This window comes from Taudactylus pleione, unplaced genomic scaffold (genome assembly GCF_031769625.1).
Source record: "Taudactylus pleione unplaced genomic scaffold, aTauple2 ptg000302l, whole genome shotgun sequence".
Taxonomy (NCBI): domain Eukaryota; kingdom Metazoa; phylum Chordata; class Amphibia; order Anura; family Myobatrachidae; genus Taudactylus; species Taudactylus pleione.
Genome location: NW_028284703.1, coordinates 9,987,001 through 10,008,588, shown reverse-complemented (window position 1 = coordinate 10,008,588; position 21,588 = coordinate 9,987,001). Strand labels below are relative to the sequence as shown.

The window sequence follows — 21,588 nt, the reverse complement described above, 5'->3', positions numbered from 1 at the left end:
CTCTCATTAAAATTGGGGTGCATAAAGAATCAAATTAGTTGATTTGGGGGTAATTTGAATCCATTTTTTTACACCCCAAAAATGACATGTAATTATTGGGCTAATTAAGCTAACTGGAAACTTCCGTTTGCCTAATTAGTCATTAGAGGGGCGTCCAAGGTGTTCCGCACGGTGTCCCGACATTCTAACTGTACAATAAGGATTTTACCTGCCATCTCTCACCCCCAGGGAGGTGCGAACTGATAGATGTGAGTTTACTCTGACTGGTTCAATGCGAGTTGCTAATTGAATTGCAAAATTAATTTGCAATGCGAATTCGCAGAAAAAACAGCAACTCGCACCTAATTGGATAATGTACAATGGGCCTGATTCATTACTGATCGCAACTGTGATTACGCACGCAATCGGCCAATTGTTTGCGCACTGCGCGAACCGGCCACTGCGATCGCAGTGACTGCGCAGACCCATCACAGAGTTATTGACAGGAAGTGCCGTTTGTGGGAGGTGGCAGGGGGTGGTTGGCGAAATGCAGGCGTGCCAGTGCGTTTGAACGCCGTTGCAGGGACGTGCACTAATTATCCACTTGGAGTGCCTTACGCAGCCTGATCACTCATAGCGTTCGTGGAAGATAGAAATTTCTGAGTATGGTCAGAGCTTGTGCAAGTATGCATGAGGCTGCGATGGTACACGATTGTACCGATGGTTTCGCAGTCTTACTAAAAATGACGGTTGTCCTTATGTAGTACTGCGACGGCATAGTGATCGCAATGGATTAGCACACTATCGCAGTTTATCTGCGTGCCTAATCGCGATTGCAATAGCAGTTGTGATTGGTAGTGAATCAGGCCAAATGAGCGGTATCCGATCTCTCTCTCTCTCTCTCTCTCTCTCATACTTTGGGCTAGCTGGAAGGTATATAAACACTAACATGTCATTGCCTGGTAGTTACTAGTCAGTGACAGTTGCCGGTTATGCCAGACTACACACACCTGGGCAGGAAAAGTGGGCACTGGGCACAGCCACTGGGCTCCTCCCCCTCTCCCCGTGTATCTCTGGAGGCAGTGGAGAGAGAGCCCAGCTGTGTGCCGGCTCTGGCAGCAGCTGATTGGATGCTCTCTGCTAGCGCCGCCCCGCTCCCTTCACATTCTCTCTCCTTTCCTTGGCTGAGCGGCGGAGGCGGCGGCGCGCACCAGCTGGAGGGGGCAGAGCGGCGGCCGGGGAGATCCGGGTTCGTGCACGAGCATGACGTGTACAACACAACCAAAACAGAGCAGGTGCTGAAGGCTGGAGGCTCCCGGCACGTTCCTAAACACAGGTGAGGGCTCCTGGCACTGCATGTCATTGTCTGCCACCATGCCACGCAAGGACCACTGCCCATAGTCTGCTGCTACCTTCCCATAGCCGCTTGCATGTGATTACCCAGCCCTCAGATGGGCATGCAACACAATTCATCCATATAAGTGTGTGTGTGTGTATGTATGTGTGTGTGTGTGTGTATATATATATATATATATATTGCAGTATACACAGATATAGAGTACGTACACACACACACGCCCACCTACACAATACACTTCCCTGTGGTGCTGGTATCTGGTGTCATCTTTTATAATATCCATCATTGTTGTGTTGGGTGTCAGCTTGTTGTGTTATACTTGTGCCTCCTTGGTCCCTACAAATCATGTCATTGCTGTAATGTGCTGCATGTACACTGTGATGTCATCTGCACCACCTAATGCCAGAGAGTACTGCTTTGGAATGTTCCCTTGTTGAATGACCCCCATCGTTCTCTCCTGATTCCTCCCTCTTTGTGATTTCTTGTGTAGACTGGTGAACCGAGCTCAACCAAAGTGTCAGGATCTTATGTCCCATAAAATGATACAATATGTAATAAGCATCCAGCGTTGGCAGCTGCTGAAAGCCCAAACTATACCTATGACAAAAGCTTGATGAGATGCAGGCATACACCGAAATGTGTCGTGTTACCCTAGTGTACAATATCTGGGAGGGCAGGGGCAGTGGGGGGCGAGCATCCGTGGATCACAATTTTAGTTGAAGCTGAAGTTTTCGGTTGTGCAGTTGTTTAATTCCTGGGGGATACATACTGTAGCAGCTGTGTGCGCCTGTGTTTGGCAGGAAACTTTCTGTCCTCCCCTTTGTCTTATGATACAGTAGACTGATGAGTTGGGCTTCAAAAACTTAAAGGTGCATACACACGTAACGATTTTGTAACCAACGATTTTCTGTCAGATTTTCCCTTTAAAAAGTGAACCATTTTTGAAGTGTAATGAACGATTTTTACAACGATAGGGGGTTATCCACTTAGAAATTTTTATGAACGTTAGCGATTGTTTGATCGTTCAATCGTTTGCAAAAGTGTCTAAAACGACCAGCGATGCGCGTGCCCGCTGGTCGTTTAGACAACTATCATCTTTCCAACATGCTGGTCAACCTGACGATATCGTCAGGTTCAGCATGTTTCCAGATGATTGATGACCCTGCACTGAACGACTGCTCGTTCAGTGCAGGCTCATCACATGACTGACAAACGACTGAACGATTACAATGTCGTAATTGTGCAGTTGTTTTCAGATCTTGTAGTGGATACCCGCCTGATGAAAGAAAAATGTTCATTCCCTTAATGAAAATCGTTATGTTGGCAGTCTGAAATGGACGATGAACGATAACTACAAATGGGAGCGCGCTTGAATGATTATCGTTCATCGTTATAACTCAGAAACTGAACGATTTTTTTGAACGATAATGACAAATCGTTCAAAAAATCATTACGTGTGTATGCCCCTTAAGAGTTCATACAGAATAATGACAACCACAAAATGAGTTTTCCGTTGTTAAATTGGTAATGTGAGACGTTATAAAGGACGTGCACAGTGATTGGTGTGAGCCGTATGCTTTTTGTATAGTAGCTATTAATGCCTTTTTGAGGGAGTATTTAATTTTGCAATGAAATTGGTGACATTTCTATATGTAATATTTACAAAGTTGCCTTTTTTTTTTTTTTTCTTTATGTAGAAGAAATAGTTATACTTTATAGGGTCTTTATAATAATTTACATTGTTTTTAAAAACTATCAATTTAGCTTTATTGTCATTAAAAAATCCACAACATACGCAAGTCAAACTACAATCATTAAAAAAAACACTATTTGTCATTTAACCTGAGTATAGCCGTTGGGAAAAAAAACTATTTTGTAATCGGCTTGTACAACATAATATTGACCCATACCGTCTATTTAGCGGCAGCATATTAAATAAGTCATAATTTGGATGTGATTTATCAGTAAGCATTCTATAAACCTCCCTTTAAAATACTCTATTCACAAGTCTCCTGAATACTTGGTCATTCTAAACCAATCGCACGCCCCGCGGCCCTAACCACTCCCTCTCCAGAGATTTCCGCTCGACTGCTGTACAGTTCCCAAATCGTACAATAATGTCATAAGTCAGTACACTTTCTATAATGCACTTACTAAAAGATCCCTACACATTCCTGATGTATGCATTTTCCTTACACAGTATAAGCGCTGCTGAGTGTGGGTTTACCATGGACAAGTCATTGTGAAATATTTATTCTTAAACATATGAATGGTTCCATAGTCTCAACGGGAAGGCTATCCAAAAGCACTGGAAGAAAAGACTGCCTCTTAGATCTCCTAAAATCAACAATAATTTCATTCTGGGTTTTTTTTTTCACATTTAGGATTAAGTAGTTTTCACATCTCCATTATTTCCAATCTAGGCACTGCGGGCCTATTTCACTCCCCATCGCCTTTCCTGATCCGACCTATTACAGCAATATCATGTGCGAATGTAGTGATATGGACTGAGTCATACACCGAATCACAGTCCTGAGTGAAGGAGTGCAACAAGGGACTTAAGCCATCCCTGTGGGACCCCATGCTTCTCACAGTCTCGCCTGATAAGAAATTTCCCGTCTTAACAGACTTTGGCCTGTTTATCAAAAAAATCTAAAATCCATTTACAAGTGAAACCGTCAATGCCCAAATCTGACAGCTTAGTCACTAAGGGCCTGATACAGAGATGTACGCAGGTTGAGCGATTGTTAGCCATTGTGTATTCAAGAAAGCCGCACTGCGCAATTGATTTGTGGTAATTCTCGCACAGAGGATTCACTTGCAAAGTTAGTGACAGGTACCCAGAATTTGGGGGAGGTAACAGGGGGTGGCTAGAAAAACGCAAGCGTGTCAGACCGTTTAAATGACGTTTTCTGGGCGTCCATAAATTAGCCATTGAGTTCTTGCTCGCAGCAGGAGAGCCCTCTGCGTGTCTGGAGACCACCTGTGTGTCTGCTGCATGTGCGGCGGATGTGAGATGCTTTCAGTGGCCTTCTCTAAACACTGGCGAGTGAGTCATTACCATATTTTCACTGTTGCGTTCTGTGCACAATCTCAGCTACGATGGCATTTCTGTTCGTCTTTCAATCAGGCCCTAAGGTCGCTGTGATAGTGTTGAAAGCTGAACTGTAATGTACAGATAGGATTCTTGAAGATGATTTCCTTGTCTCAAAGTGAGTCAGCACTTGATGTAATAACATTATTATTATTATTATTTATTTATTTGGCACCACAAGTGTTCCACAGCGCATTACAAAGTACATAAACAAATAAGTGAGCAGTGAGTTATGGAACATACACACGGTCAGATTTTTCTTCAGATCTGAACGATAACGATTTAAAAAATCTTTCAATCGTTCATATCTGAAGGAAAACCTGACATATCTGACATGCCTGAACGATGGACGATGCGCGTTCCCAATGGTCAGATAACGATATCTGACATCTGATGTGTTTGCAGTCAGACTTGGACGATTCCATTCATTTTAATGCAGTCAAAAATCGTTCAAATCTTTGGTAAAATCGTTCATCTCACAGATCTGGCCGTGTGTATGCTCCATTACAGTACAATACAGGACATGTACAATATACATTGCTATATTAGTGACCATAACACCCAAATAAGCAACAGAGCATAAGCAACCAAGTGTTAGGTGCCCTAGTAGGGAGTAAGGAGTAGATGAAAGTATAGAAAGGAGAAGCACAAGAGGGTAGAGGGCCCTGCTCATTAGAGCTTACATTCTAAAGGGAAGGGGCATACAAACAGGTGTGTGACACAAATGTGGTAGACAGGGAGGAAAGAGCATGTAGCAGCAAGTTAGGATGAGAGCTGGAAGGCTTCGATGAAGTAGTGGGTCTTGTGAGCCCGTTTGAATGATTGTGGAGAGTCTGATGGGGAGAGGGAGAGGGTTCCAAAGGTGGGGAGCAGCACGGACAAAATCTTGGTGGCGGGAGTGGAAGGAAGTAATCAGTTGGCAGGAGAGACGACGTGCATTTGTTGAACAAAGAGGGCGGACATGAGAGTGAAGGGAGATGAGGTCAGAGATGTAAATGGGAGAGGAATTGATGAGGGCTTTGTAAGTGAGTGTAAGAACCTTGAATTGAGTTCTGAAGGGGAAGGGGAGCCAGTGGAGGGCTTGGAGAGGGGGGGCAGATGTAGAGCATTTGGAGAGGAAGATGAGCTGAGCAGCATTGAGGACAGACTGGAGAGGAGAGAGATGGGAGTTGGGGAGGTCAGATAGGTGGAGGTTATAGTTGTGCCATCAATAGATAATGAAATTGTGGGAAGTGAGATCATGGGGGAGAATGGGAAGATGACAGTTGGAGGTACGAGTGAGGAGAGAGGAGGGAGAGGTCAGGGGAGGAAAGGTAGATCTGAGTATCATCAGCATAAAGATTATATTTGAGGTCAAAAGGGCTGATGATTTCACCTAGAGAGGAAGTATAGAGGGAGAATAGGAGAGGTCCAAGAACAGAACCTTGGGGAACACCTACTGTAAGAGGATGTGGGGGGGGGAGGAGTCATGAGAGGTGACAGAGCAGCATTGGTCAGAGAGGTAGGAGGACAGCCAGGAGAGGGCAGTGTCTCGTAGACCAAGGGATGAAGGCCATGAATTCCTCTCCAGATACAGGGGAGAAGGATGTCAGAGTTGGTAAAATGAATGGGATGGAGTGATCCGGGAAAGGAGAGGGTGGAGTGCTGGGGACTGGTGGGATATGATGTCCTTTAGTATGGGGTCAATTTTAGATGTAAATTAGGTAGCAAAGTCAAGGGCAGAGAGCGAGGAGGGGAGGTGAGGAGGGGGTGGCAGAGAAGGGAGTTGAAGGTGGAAAAGAAACACTGGGGATGTGAGGACTGGGAGGAGATGAGGTTCTTGAAATATGACTAGAGAAGGAAAGGGCAGCACTGTAGAATGAGAGCATACATTTGAAATGGAGAAAGTCTGCCTTAGAGCGTGGCATAAGGTCAGCGTCTTCTGTAGATCTGCTTGCTCTATAAGCAAACTGAAATGGATCAAAAGCCGCCAATAAAGTAGATTTGCCATGACCCAACACCAGTCACCTGAAGGTGCTCATTATAGGCAACGTCAGAGCTATGGGGCGATAGTCAAATGGCTTTATTAGTTTTAGGAACAGTGATAATTGTTGATTAAGAAACATCTTGGAACAAAACACTGGTCAAGCGAAAATGTAAGAATCACAGTAAAAATCCAAAGGGTGGGCACACACCTGAATGACCAGCAATCGTGACGATATATTCAGGGCAATTTGCCTTTACCAGGGACATCGCATGATTGCCGGTACACACTACACTATTTAATGAAAGACGGAACAATTAGTTGTTCCGTCCCTCATTGATATGTATGGTGCGTCATGCGATATTGTGTGATGGGACATGCAGTATATGGCCAATCACACGATATCGCATTTGACCGCGGGAGTGCGCAAATCTGGCATACACACTGCATGATATGCCCGATTTGTTGTTCCGATTTGGCAAAAACGGGCCAATATCGTGAAAGTGTGCAGCCGGCCTAAGTACTTCTATAGGCTGTTTAGCCATCTTAAAAATGTATTTAAATGAAGTTCATATAAATTGATACCTTGAGCATATTCAACCCCCACTCCCACCCACCCCCCTCATGTTCCTGTTTTGAGCTCCTTGTATTTAACCAGAAAGTATGCTATACAGAGGTTATAAAATAATTTAATGTATACAACTTTTCCAGCTTTTGTCATCTCACGTTAAGGGGCTTTTATTGTCAGAGCCGTAACTAGACTTTTTGGTGCCCTGTGCCAGAAAGAGCATTGGTGCCCCCCTCATTTTTCAAAGGGACATAATGCACCCAAAAAAGGGCCATGGCTTCATGGGGAAGGGCCAGGGAAGAGATAGGGGAGGCCAGGAGATGCTGGGGATGTAATAAGAGGAAGCTACAAGCAAGAATGATAATAAACAGAAATTTGACAGGCCCAAACAGCGCCCCCTGCCCTGTGGTGCCCTGTGCGATGGCACCGGCCGCACTACCATAGCTACGGCCCTGTTTATTGTTCTGTAGTTTTGTTTTTAACCTGATGTAACTGTTATTCTGCACACTCAGAATTCAGCTTTACTTGTTAGACTGAGTTTAGGATCAAAAGTAGTTGATGTTAATCTAGAAATGCCATAAAATCTTAACAAAAAATATATATATTTTGAGATGAAAAATTTACTGTAAAAAAAAAAAAAAAAAATATATATATATATATATATTTATCCTTTAGAAATTAGTATTTTTATTTTGCCCATGATTTCTGTTTGCTAGTCACAGTTCCTATGTTTCCTGTTTGTTCTGGATTTCTGAAATAAGGCTCCTATTGAGGATTGTACTTGGTTTTCTGTTCCTAGTTACAGTGCTCTAGTGATTTGCGTTCACTTCATGGTGTTATTTTAACAGGAAACCGTGCAGAAACGGAGACTATGGAACCTATGTATTAATAATCTAACTGCCGCTATTATTATGTATCCGTTTCATGGTGGATATTTGAGTGTTTAATAAAATATCCGCACTATGTAATATGTATTAAGTGAAACTAGCAGGGACAGCGGTTGTGATAACTGCTCTCCCTGCAAGTTATATAACCAACAAGTAAGTGTCTTTCTCATTTTTTTAAATACTCCTCCTGGGAAATCCGACACTGCACATGCGCACTGCGTCAGTTCCGCTGCCGGCCGGATGTTGCGGGAGAGAGGTTGGAAGAGCTCCCTTCTGCGAGTAAAGCCTGTATAGGTTTAAAACTGGGCCAAACGAGGAAAAACTTTGCTTTTCGGAGTTTGGTACATAGGGGCGAGATCATGGTTGCCATTGAGTGGTGCCATTGTGGTCTGCAGTGCTAATTTACACTCTGCCTGAAATGTCTGTGAACTCTCCTGCATTACGCTATTAGGGCCTGATTCGGCAAGGATCGCACGGCTGCGTTTGCACTCACCCGCTAACTGCGAAAATATTCTAATGGATGCAATAGCACTGCAACTGCAGCACTATACCAAGACGCCCATCACTGTATAAAGCCGCCCACTTCCCATGACATACATCCGCAAGTCAGCGAAAACATTGGTAACATCGGAACCATTCGCACAGTTGTGGTTGAACTGACCCTACCGCACGAACTGCTAAACTTCCTGTCACCATCTAGACCTCTGCCAGCGTATACAATCGCAGTGGCTTAATTATGCACGCCCCTGTAATGGCGTTTATATGCAAATACGCACAGGCACATCTGCATCTCTCTGACCACTCCCCGTCACCGCCTCCAAACGGCCACTTCCTGTCAATCACTGTGTGAGGACTCTACGTGCTCACTGTGGTCGCTACCCGATCGCAGCAGCCGGTTTTGCGCACTGCAATGCATGCGCAGATTGCAAACATCACCGGCTGCGTGCGAACGCAGCTGTGCAATCCTTGCTGAATTAGGCCCTTAGTACATAGCCACAAGTTTGCAGAAACTGCGCTTTATGGGGGGAAAAAAGCTTGATAAATAGGCCCCTATAAGAGGGATAATTAATTACTATGTGAAATCGAGTGCATTTTGTACTTCAACCTGGGTCACCCTTTGTGAAAGGCACAAGCCTATTGTCATTGCGCCTGTGGCTAGAATCACTAAATGTTATTAAAAAAGAAATAAATTACCTCAGAAATATGTGTAAACGTTTAGGGATCTCCACAGCAGCAGGTAACACCAACCAGTAGTCGCCAGCCAGGACGGTGATTGTTGCTGGAGGGAAGTTTTCAATTGTAACGGTGAGCCGGCAGCGGCTTTAGTCTATTCTATTCTGGAATGTGTCACGTGCTCTCAAAAGCAATATACATTTATTACACACTCTATCCTCCCCCCCCCTCCTTTCCCAACCTCCCTCACATTATGTCCTCCGCAGGATTATTATAGTACTAGGCAGTTTGGACTATAGCAGCCACTAATACCCCTTTTATACCAAAAGTACCGGGTCTGACCTGGGGTTTGGAACACTTTTCCAATTCGGATCAGATCCGGGACAGACCCCTTCCTCAAGGCGGTGCCAACCTGGGTTATGCCCAGGTCGGCACCGTTCACACTGGTTTTCTGGCGTTGCAGTGAACGCTTGGAGGTCTCGTCTCCAAGCGCCGCTGATGCCGGCCAATCAGCTAGCATGCGGCACAACCCAGGTCATCATGACCTGGGTCGCGCCGGTTACACTGCAGGGTAACTGGACCCGGGTTGATCCGTTTATACTGACAAAAATCCCGGGTTGATACGCGTTCACGTGCATAAACCTGCGAATTTTTAAGTCAATGCAAAATTGTGGCGCTAAAAACCATCCCTGACATCACTTTGTATAAAACTGTTAGTGGATCATTAAGTATAATTGTGTTGTTTGTTTTCGGTTTTCTTTCTATTGTTGTGGTTTTTTTCCCCTAAAACTCTGCCCTATAGCCCTATGCTGTTTGGACAACAGAATTTGGTTGGATGCAAATTAAATTCCAATTTGTGCCTCAGCCTTAAAATCCCATTTTGGTTGGCGCAAAAACCGCTGTTTAATCGCAAAAACATTTAAGTAAACTCTTGGATTACTTAATACTAATATATTGGTTTATCTGTACCCTCCAGCAGCTGTGACAAAATACATAGTTTTCTTTTTAACATCCTACTGTGCCATTCAGGGATATATTTATGTAACCCATTATCTTTTGTTGCTCTGTGTTTATAGAGCGCTTGCTGTTGTATCCTAAAGTAAGCAAACTGCTTTTATTATATAAATGCTTGAGACAAGACCACAAAGTTACACTAGATAAAGCCATTTAATCCTAGCAGATGTTGCTGGCGGGCATGAATATATCACTAGAATAAAGTGACGTAAAGGGTGGAAACCCGTTTGATAACGCGATGGAGCTGCACTGGTTTTCCTGCCACGATGTTACAGTATAAACTTTGTGAAACCTCAGCACTTCTTCTGCTGCCAGACGAAGCCTGAGCAGCACAGCCTCCAGAATATGGATGTGGTTATCTGTTATTCTCAGTGCCTGGGCGTGCTATGGGATACTGGCAGGAGTGACCTCTCACTTGTACTTCGCCAGGGAATTGGTATGATTCCCGGCAGCGGCAGCCCGACATCAGCAGAGATCCCGGCAGCGGAAGCCCGACAGCGCTGGAAATCCCGATCGTGGATAGGTAAGTATTGTCTAACCTAACCCTCCTTAGGGGTGCCTAACCCTAACCTCCCTCCCCCAAGTGCCTAACCCTAATCCCCCTCTAAGTGCCTAACCCTAACCACCCCCTTCCCCGCTGCCTCAACGTAAGTCCCCCAAGGGGGTGCCTAACCCTAAGTTCCCCCCCCCGAGGTGCCTAACCCTAACCCTCCCTCCCCCTAGCCTAACCCTAACCCTCCCAGGGGGGTGCCTAACCCTAAGTCCCCCCCGGGAGCCCTAAACCTACATCTACATCTAGACGCCCGGCACTTCACCCTTGCCGGGATATGACAGTCGGGAAGCCGGCTGCCGGTATTTAGGCAGTCGGCTACCCGATTGCATACCCTTCGCCAGGGCTGCATCTCCAATTAAATGGCCAACAACCGAGCATCATGGGAGTTAGTGCGGCAATGTGACTTCAATTTCAAACAGGTTTCATGGATGCAATTGCTCCAATCTGGATTGACAGTAGCAAAGGCGCGGATCCTAAGAAGCACCAGGTCTTCATCAGTGACCACAGCAAGGGGCTTTTGGATGCTCTGCTGGGAGGCACTGAGGTCATGCCTCTTTGCTGTGCCTCCAGATGTGGTATGCTGCTGCAAAGAATGTTTGTCAAGCAGGGTCTTGTGCATAGATGGACTTTGTATAGGGAAAGGGTCAGAACCAAATGGAGCAGAGATCAGAAGTACATTAGCAGACGATAGGCACTTCGGGAATAAGCTGGGTCAGATACACTGGAGTCAGGCAGGATACAAAGAACGGGATACGAGAAACCGGGATTATGGGAGGACAGGTAGTGAGACTTATAATCTGGCGCAGGTTGTCAGCAGAGCTGGACGCCCATTCGTATACTGTGTGGCCTGCCAAGAGGAGGAAGGCCAGCCATTAAAGAGATGACTGGAGAGCGACCTCTGCAGTGGTGGCTGTTGGATCCAAGAGATTACCAGGTGCCAGGCTCGGTGCCACCTGTCCAAACAGGCCAATTTTAATATTTTGTTTGTTTCTGCGTATGTCCAATCATATGTAATTTAACCTTCTGAAGACCTGTGAATACCTCTGAGTGCTGAACTCCGGCAAACCAAACTGCTTTAGTTTTCATGTAGAAAACTGTAAATATATGTGAGGCCTCCTATCATTAGCAGCAAGTAAAAGCAACCCATCTGTAGAGTCCTGTCACCATCTGTTCTTTCATTCTTTAGTTCGTTCCTTAATCTTTTGTTTATTTTTTGAAATGTTGGGCTTGTCCCTCTATAACCCCCTTTAATGCCTCTTGTATGACACTCTGGTCTTGGTGTATGAGCTGGTCGACATGAACCCGTCCCCTGGTTCTTTGAAATGTATGAAAAGACCGCTATATGGATACATAAAATCATTACTTGATAGATTTAAATATATTTGATTGTCTCTTGCTGTTCAAGTTGATAAGTTGGAGCTTTTCAAGTAATTATGGAAATATGCACGGTAAACAACATAAAGAAACTAATTATCCCTTATTTATAAAGCGATAACATTACATAGCGTTGTATATTAAGAGAGTCATTATCTAAATCAATAACAACATGAAAATCGAAGGTAAAGCTTATATGGCAACTTTGAAGGGCTGGGCTACAGGAGGTCCATGGAGACGGAGGTTCTGATGGTCAGGGAACTGTGAATTGCATCATCACAGCCCTGTCCCCCGCAACATTTTACCGTTCTTCCCGCAATTGCGCTGCTGGGATCCGGCTGCTATTATACAAGTCGTAGTGAATCGTGTAATCATAATCTCCACCCCACCCTCACCTGCTACAAATTCTGCAGTCTCCCTGAAATTCTAGGACAGTGGGCAAGTATGTGATAAAGGTGGCCCTGACCAAGTGAGCTTGCATTCTAATGGCCTGATTCAGCAGCGCATGGAATGCAGATTTTTACACACAGCAATTTTTTTTTTGCCATTGCGCATACGTGTAATTCTCACTGCATACATGTTGCGATTAAGTACAAACAGAGGACCCATTCACAAAGTGAGTCATGTTGTCAGCGTTTGGGGTAGGTTACTGGGGGATGGCTGGGTAAACGCAGGCGTGTCTGACCTGTCAGGCACCGTTTCATGGGTGTGCATAAATTAGCCACTGCGATTGCAATTGCAGCATGAGAGCTCTCTGCGTGCAAGGAGAGCTGCAGTGTTTGCGACTGGTCAGACCTGACACCCATGCTGCATGACTGCTTAATGTGCGTCGATGGTAGCGATGTTTACGCATGAGTGCGACATTGGACGTATATGATTAGGCAGCAGTGGGCATCTTTATGCCAGCTGTGCTTCGGCAGGTATATACTTATTTTCTCAGCTGCGTTCCGTGCAAAATCGCAACTGCGATCTTTTAGCGTCCACTGCTGTATCGAGCCCTAAGCGATGTGCGAGGAACACTTGAGATAGCAGACTAATAATTGTTGTTGGTGGGGAGTGTGTGGCTACTGTAAGGCAGAAGCATTATCAGCCCCCAGTATTACAGCTGCCATCGGTGATGGTGTATTTAGGCTAATAGAGCTGTCATGCGTTTGCGATGACAAGAGACTTTGGAAGGTGGAGACGTGAAAGATGAACCAGGTTCTGTTGGTATGTGGAGGCTGGCAGCTGTTGGCCACCATGTCTGTCCTTCACCATTTACCTCAATCTGCCCTCTTGTGCTGCATGGGCACTCGTGTGGCCATTCACCAGCTCGGAGTGGCTGTGTGCCCCGATTTTCCCATTGGATGCTCTCAGGCCTCAGTGGCACTCCATCATTTATTTATTTTTTTAAAATATTTGAAGAGAGTGTTATCAGCGAAAAATCGTTCACGATAATAAACTGAGGGAAACAATAGTTACAAAGAAATCACCAGGGTGACACTAACCTAAGAATGTCAGCTGTACAAGTAACGTTTGTGTTTGATAAGTGACGGTGACATTGGCTGCTCTGGATAATTTGTTCTTGTGTAACCGTTTCCAGTAATGCTTTGTACACGGCAGACAGAATATGGCAGCTGAAACTTAGTGAATCTTACCACAGATGTCTTATATGCAAATGTCCTTTACGGTTTAGTGACAGACTGGTAAATAATAATGCTGAAAGTGACCTTTCATTTACTCTCATATCCTCACAGCTGGCCGCGTATAACACTCTGCTGTCGTCTTCTTAGAACAGTGTGTGGTAGGTGTACTTCTCTAAAGTGCATTAAAATAAAGAAATTTACACTATTTTGTATTTGTCAAAATTAAATATACTAGAGATGAATATTTAGAGGTGGGGGACATTGTTCTATTCTCCATATTCCCTCATTCTGGCTACACCACAGACGTCTAGATGGAAATTAAATTGTGTATGTCCCAAAATCCTAGTCCTGTTTAAAATCTGAATGCGTTGGGTTTGATTGGTCACAATAGAGAATCTGTTTGGTCAGTGTGCCTGTTTGGTCATCAGCCAATCGGAAAGTGGGCGCTCTTTGTTGAGTGACCAGATTTGCATGTTAGCGAGAGCGTGGAATCTGTTTACTGTCCGTGATGGAGGGGAGTAATTACTCCATCACACTGCTGTGAGAAGTGAGATAGAACACAATGTATTGGGTTAAGTTGTCTCAATGTACTAGAAAAGTCAGCTGTAAGGTGTGCTTCTCCTACCTGCAAGGAGTGTGTCATGTAACTTCCACCTCGTTTCTTGGCCCATGTATTATTTGTTTTAATACAGCAAACTGCTCCTCCACGTATCCGTCTCTCATAGGAGGAATCCGTTCCGGCTTTCAAGATTCTCATAAGTAAATAGTCTACATGACAGTGCTTTAAAGGCCTCACATAGATTTATAAGGAGCACAGCCACTAACTACAAAGTGATTAGAATCGCCACAGACAGCTGCTAAGATATTAACATGAACGTACGTGAATGATATATAGTTTTACAGGTGTTACTGTATAGGTACACTGCTTTGTCAGAGGTGACCCCTGGATGTATACAGCAAATATCCATGGCAAATACACCCACAATAATATAACTATGCCCTTTAAAACTGCCTTTCATTACTGTAGCGGCCCATCAACAGCAACTTAAGGGCATTGCGCAAGTTGTTGTATGTGCCACTAGAGGGCGCTCATAGGTGAGCAGTTAGCACTGTACAGCCGTGGCCAAAAGTTTGTAGAATGACACAAGTAGTGTAGTGTAATGTAATTGTCAATAAAAGCCTTTGAGACTTATGAAATGCTTGTAATGTTACTTCAGTATATCATAGTAACATGTGACAAAAAGGTCTAAAAACACTGAAGCAGCAAACTTTGTGAAAACCAATACTTGTGTCATTCTCAAAACTTTTGGTCACGGCTGTATAGTTTTCTTTGTGAGAAGCTAATGGCAGTCCTTTGCTATACAGTAGTATACAAAATCCTTTTGTATCCTGATTAAAAACTAAGGGGATGCCGAAGGTCTTAATACCGGCGCCGAAATCCCGATAGGTAGGGATCCCGGCACCAGTATCCCGACCATCAGCATCCCGAAGGTAAGTGTTGGGGGGAGGTTAGCGTTAGCTAGCGGGGTTAGGGTTTAGGCATTAGGGGGAGGGTTAGGCTTAGGCACCGGGGAGCGAGAGTTAGGATTAGGGTGTGGGGAGGCAGAGGTTAGGTTTAGGCACCGGGGAGGGGGTGTTAGGTTTAGGGTGCGAGGAGGTTAGGTTTAGGCACTAAAGGGGGGAGGTTAGGGTTAGTCACTGGGTAGGGTGGGTTAGGGTAGGGGTAAGAAAAGTAGTTACCATAGCTTCCTATAGGTGTCGACATTCAGGCTGTCGGGATGCCACTGACTGTATTATGACCAGGGGGATCCCGACAGCCAGGATATCATACCCAACCCAAACTAAGGGCATATTTACTAATTATCAGCTTATTGCACCAATAAGAAATTTGACATCACCCAAATGTACCATTCGTCACATTTCCGAGCCCTTCCTGCAATGTGTGATCGTTTCACTTCTCGTTCTGGGTCCTGTGCATGCGCGGTCTGCTGGTCACGCACGTGCATCGCCTAATGCCATAAAGACCTATGGGGGCCGCGGCTGCTGTCAGAGATGGAGATATCTGCTGCATTCCCTCCCTCATACATTTGGGGGGATATTTGTGGTTTCCCCTCTGCCGCAAATATTAATCAATGGACCTGTAATGGGCTGATGCAGAATTGGGCACATTTTAAGACTGCGCATGCTCTGGAACCAAACGCACGCCATAACGGCCAATGCAGTAATGAATGCATCTCAGGTGTATCTCCACTTGTTGCAGCGTAAGCATAATGGGGCATTTTTAAGGTGCCCATCCACTAGCCCATTAAATTGACCGATAACTAAATCGTTCATTAATCATTCGCAAATCTTTTGCAAAACGTTTAGAAAAATGTCTAAAACGTCCAGTGATGCGCGCTCCCGCTGGTCGTTTAGACATCTATCATCGGGCAAACGTGTTGTACAACCCGACGATAACGTCAGGTTCAGCATGTTAGCAGATGACTGATTGTGCCTACACTGAGTGACTGCTCGCTCAGTGCAGGCTCATCACAGACAATGTCGTAAACGTGCAGTCATTTAGGTGTCTCTTACTGGATGGGCAGCATTACATTGTAAATACGTCTGCTTTCAGGCACATTTAGTTTGCACTGGGATAGGGATTGAACGGTCTGTGTACACTGCTAATGACGTAAGTTATGCAACCTAACGTATGGATAGTGGCAAACCAGGGAAGAAGTACAGATGTGTCCACATACATCTATCCTCCGTAGGCTACAAGTCCTGTTACACATAACAAGTGAGCGCCATGTGAGTTGGTAGCGCCGAGCGTATTTTCGTGCGACTTTTTCCCTTCAAACGTGTCTTATCCACACAGCGATGTGAATAGGACTCACAAGCAGCTTCAGGAAAAAAACGCGGGTGCCATTTTCCCGGAGACACGTGTGCATGTTGACAGAGAGGAGGGAGCCCAAACGGAGACTGCACACGGGCCCCCTTCTCTCTTAAAACGCCCCTGCCGACAACTGAGGGACTGCCATGTGGCAGCGATGGTGTATGGTCTGTGTCCCCGCCAAGTATAGAACGTGGAGACAATGACACACAGACAGATGTAAATGTTTAATTGCATTTAGTGACTAGAAGGAATCCTAGGCGTGTAATTATGTACTACAAACATGTCAGGTTACGTGTGTGTGTTCTGTACCTTGAGGCACCATGTTTGTACATATGTCATAGCTCTGGGTAATGTACATGGAGATGTTACTGTCTGTTATAGGAGCACATGAGACCTGATTCAGCAGTGCACGCAGAGTCCTGACCTGTATTGCATTGTGCAGTACGGGTCATGTGTGTTAGTATGCAGAGCGGCAGCAGATTGTCAGTCTGCTGCTGTTTGTGGGCGGGAGGGGGTGGCAACGGCCTCTGTTTCCCAAAATGGAGGCACGTCGCTGCAGTTGGGGGGAGGGAAGAGGCCAGGATATCCTTCCGCTGACGGAGATTTCCTAGCCTCTTTCATCTGCGGCGGCCGGCTTGTGTGACCCCATAGTCCCTTAGCCGGCTGATGTCCTTGCAGATTATCCGATGCTGCGTGGTACATTGTTTTATCTTTAGTCCGTTTATCCTGTGTAACTAGAATCTGCATCTAGCTTGCAATTCACCTGAGAACAATCCATGTAACCAATCGTTGGGCATGTAATATAGTGCCAATAGCCAACTGAGCAAAATGCATTTCACCTGTAACCTCTGTCTTATGTTACAGGCCACCATTTAGTTCACTCAGTAAAGGGGCGTACACACTAGACGATTCGCTCCATGAGCGACATCGTTTAGGGTGTCCTGGCAGGGGTGTGCTAAATGTCGTGAACGACATTGAGCACATACACTGGACGATATCAAGAACGATATCGTTCAGCCGTGTAAAATATTGCCTAGTGTGTACGCGGCTTAAGTAACAATGCCCCTTGGCGATGTGTCCAATGTAGACTTGTGCATATGTGTAGGAGGCCTGGTGATGATGATGGTAACATTTGTGCATCAGATGTATCTCTACGCTACATTTAAAGTCATCTGTATCTTAAGATACGAGCAGCTCAAAGGCCCCATTTTTAATAGTTCTTAATTCATTTGTGGGAAGTGAAGGGCCATCCAAGAGGTGATTTTTCACCAACTAAGTTTGAGTCAGTTGATGAGCTTTATACATATTTGGTATATAATTAGCTTATAGCATTGTCTGTAGCACATGGGATCAGTGAACATAGCTAGTCGATAAAAGCAGAACTAGTGGGTTTCCCAACTGAACCCTAAGATTGGTACAGCACTGCCTGAGGAAGAGCCCAGGTGCTGTGAAACGCGTTGCAGTTTTAAGTGAGAATTTAATTTCTCTGTTATGCCTGATTTGTAACGTGATACTGTGTTTTAAACAGTTTTGTATTTTTAATTATTCCTCTAACCATTGTGGCCTACAGTAGTGAAAGAGATTTGTTATTTTAAGTTTTGTTTATCTTTGACAATAGTGTATTATGAATATGCCATTAATAAATCTTTAATAAATTATTTGATTATTAATCATTCATTTTGTGTTGCGTCTTACCTTATTTGCCAATTGCAGCCCATATTTTTTGTTTGGGTAAGAGGGTGTTTGACCACTTATATCATAAGTGCGGACACTGCCTTTACATTCCTATATTGCCAGGCTCCCATATATGGAGAGTAAAGGATTAGTATTGCATAGCGGGTCACAATTAAATTTTTCAATCTATAAAGTACTTTTCTCGGTGCCGGAGATACTCTCTTGTTTTCAGTGATATGGGTTATCGGCAGTCTCACCACTAGAATCATTCCAGCTGCCTCAGGTCAGACATTCAGGTACATGTCCGGCGATGTGCAATAACGGAAACATCGATGCGGAACGGGTGCCCATTGACCTTCTGAGTATATCTGACCTATCTCAAACAGGGCGGCTCTCCTGACATGCAGAGGGCGAGCAGGATCGCAGTGGCTAATATACGCACTCCCAGAAAAAGTGTTTAAACAGAACCGACACGCCTGGGTTTCTGTAGCCACCCCCGTTACCTTACCCAAACGCTGACTACCTGTCAATCCTCTTTATGACTCAATTGCTGCCCGTGCCCAGTGTGGCTTATACGTATGCACAATGGCAGGCAATCGCTCAATCTGAGTAAAACATCGACTTTGCGGCCAGATCGGAACCGGGCCCAGAGAACCATGGCTAATCCGTTGTTGATCCTGTACCTGTTTTATTGCATGTGATACTCTGTGTGCCACTATGATTTTGCCTGGGGTGTGGATTATTTTCCATGGTGCTCCTGCTTGGGAGTGATGAGCTCCGCTGCAACGAAGCCACAGACTTGTAGCCTAGGCTCACTAACTAAGAAGAGGAGGGTCAGAGAACAGGCCAGCATCACAGGGTCACAGTGGATAAAATTACAATGGACAGGGGCAGGCTGCAAGATTGTGAGCTGTAAATTAGGCAGAGGTGATGATTACTAGAAGATAACTTGGTCAGGACACACAGGTGTGTGCCGGAACGCCTGCTGCCACCTCACACCATGGGATGAGATCTATCAAGCCCTGGAGAGAGAGAAACTGGAGAAGTTGCCCAAAACAACCAATCAGCTTCTGCTTTTAATCTAGCAAAGTAGTTGAAATGACAGGTAGAAGCTGATTGGTTGCTTTGGGCAACTTCTCCTCTTGATCTCTCACCAATGCTTCATACATCTCCCCTCATGTGCCTAATTGGAAGAAACTAGAAAGCAGTGACCTATGGCCTTCCATGAGCACCAGGGGAGAGGGGGATTTTGATCTCTCTGCGCCATGGGGCACCGAGAGGGGGGGGTGAGCAAATACTAATTGCCTAGGACGGATACAAGGGTCCGAGTGCACCACCCGCTCCCCCTTTCTTACCTGTCAGAGGCCTGCATCTCCCCAGCACATGTGGTGGGACCAGGGAGGATGGGGGGGATCACACTGATCAAGCACCCTCTCCCTGGCTTTAACCCTGACTGAGGGGCACACGATGCACCCCACTGTGGGGCGCAGCAAATAGTATTTTTTTTTTTTTTTTTTTAATGAAGCGTGGATATGTCTATTTACATTAGACCATGTACCCCCAATATTACCGGGGCCCGGCAGGCTTTCTACGGCTCCAGATGTGACCAATGTTGCCATCCTGTTACTATAGCCGTGGGCAGGGGGCTTTCATGCACCGCGGCAGTTAATGTATGTAGCTGATTGATCGGGGGCTATAAACGGCACATTTGCAGGCCTCTGCTAGTCCCTGTGACTGGTGCAATGAGAGCACAAATCCTTTACTTTAGCTGGTGGCTTTTACTCTGTCTTCTCTGGTTCTTTAATGGGTGCTTTTATATAGTTTATTGTGGTCCGGCTACAGAAAAAACTAATGTAACCTGCAAGTATATAGGTGGACTAAATCTTATTTAGTGTCTAGTGTGTTACCATTTAGTAGCCCCACAAGCGAGGAAGACAATATGTAAACTTTAATCTGCAGCTATTAAAATATACCAGTTTCTGAGAGCGAGAATAAACACAAATGTAACCAAAAGGGAACAAAATCTGCTCCAGACGTGAGTCTCTTGTACAGGCTTTCCCGTGAGATCTGACATTTCTCCACCTGTTAGGAGCTGTTCCCATAATGTCATTAGTTGGAAGTCCATTGTAATGCTGGGCATCTAGCCGATAGCAGCGGATCTGCAAAACCCCCCGATATTTTTACTGTGTGTGTGGTCAACCAATGTTAAACTATCGATTGGTCGGGCATGCCGTCGTCCAGCATGTTCGTCCAGTGTATGCCCAGCCACGGCCGACCTACAGACATTTCCTCTGTTCCTTGACAGGGAAGCAACAGGGAAATGTCTCCTCCCCAGGGGAAGAGCACAGATATTGGGGCAAATACTCTGTGAGATATCTTACAGTGTATACCTGTGTTATCTGCTGGGTATCAGGCTGCCAGGTAAAATGTCACTTTGCATTTCTTCAGATGCCCCCCATTGTGGCAGAGTGATAGGAATGCACCAGTCAGTGTATCTTTCCCTCTGCTGGGAACTAAACACCACACTTCCCAGCACTGCATGCAAGGGTTCCTATGATATTGTGGCTCTGAATCTATTTATCCTTCCCGGCAGTAGTATTACGATAAGGTCCTATCTCTGGGGTCCTCCAACCAGTGCCAAGATACAGTCCACCAATTCCATTAGATTTCTAGGTCTTGATTATTCTCAAACGTGTCATTAGGCATTCAGTCAGGTGTCACCGGCGAGCTGCCAACCAACCAATCCAATCCTCTTTATATCTTTTCTTTTATTCCATTATAGTTTTATTGAGGCCTGGCACAAGTCATCGCAAAGTAATTTGGGTTTAGGACACAGAACTGTAAAGTGTGTGTGTGTGTGTGTGTGTGTCAGTCAGGTTGGACAGTGGCAGGTGGGCAGTATGACTGGGGCAGTACACCTGTCAAACCATAACGCAGGTGTTCTAAGGCGAGCTCAGTTAGGACAGAACCCTCCCGTGGGGCAGAAGGGTAAAAATCCGACCCACTAAATGTCCGTTCCAATGAGGTCCCGAAATTATAAGAGTCGCCAAATTTTCTTCTAAAACGTATCTGACCAAACCATTTAGAGAACACACATTATGCTTTTTTTCCATTCTTATGCTGTCACTATTTACATTAAGCAGTTTTCAAACATTTATTTAACCAATAAGGTTTAGCGTATCATGTTTAACTCCGTAGACAAATCTTGTATTACAAATGCTATTTTTATCATATTATTATTTAAGGAAGTCACTCCAGAATTATAAATCGCCCTGCACCGGTCTCATGGCCGCATGGTGACTGGGTTTTTTGGGTTTTTTTCCTTTCAACATTGGTTTGTGTGCTGAGGAATGTATTCAGTACAAACCATGTGCCTATATAGGGCAGAAGTTATCCTATTAAAAGTAGCAGGCTAGGTCCTGTCACCACCTCTTCAACGGTGGTCTCACAAT

The 21,588-nt window shown here is 45.1% G+C and overlaps 1 protein-coding gene across 2 annotated transcripts in view; it reads left to right on the top strand.

The window, feature by feature from the left end:
• The first annotated feature begins 1,165 nt into the window (after positions 1-1,165).
• SMIM14 (small integral membrane protein 14) overlaps positions 1,166-21,588 on the top strand; it is a 42,913-nt gene continuing 22,490 nt past the window's right edge. For both annotated transcript variants that reach the window (XM_088482991.1, XM_088482992.1), the window contains exon 1: positions 1,166-1,315. The gene's annotated coding sequence lies outside the window, so the exon portion shown is untranslated. The remainder of the gene's footprint in view (positions 1,316-21,588) is intronic.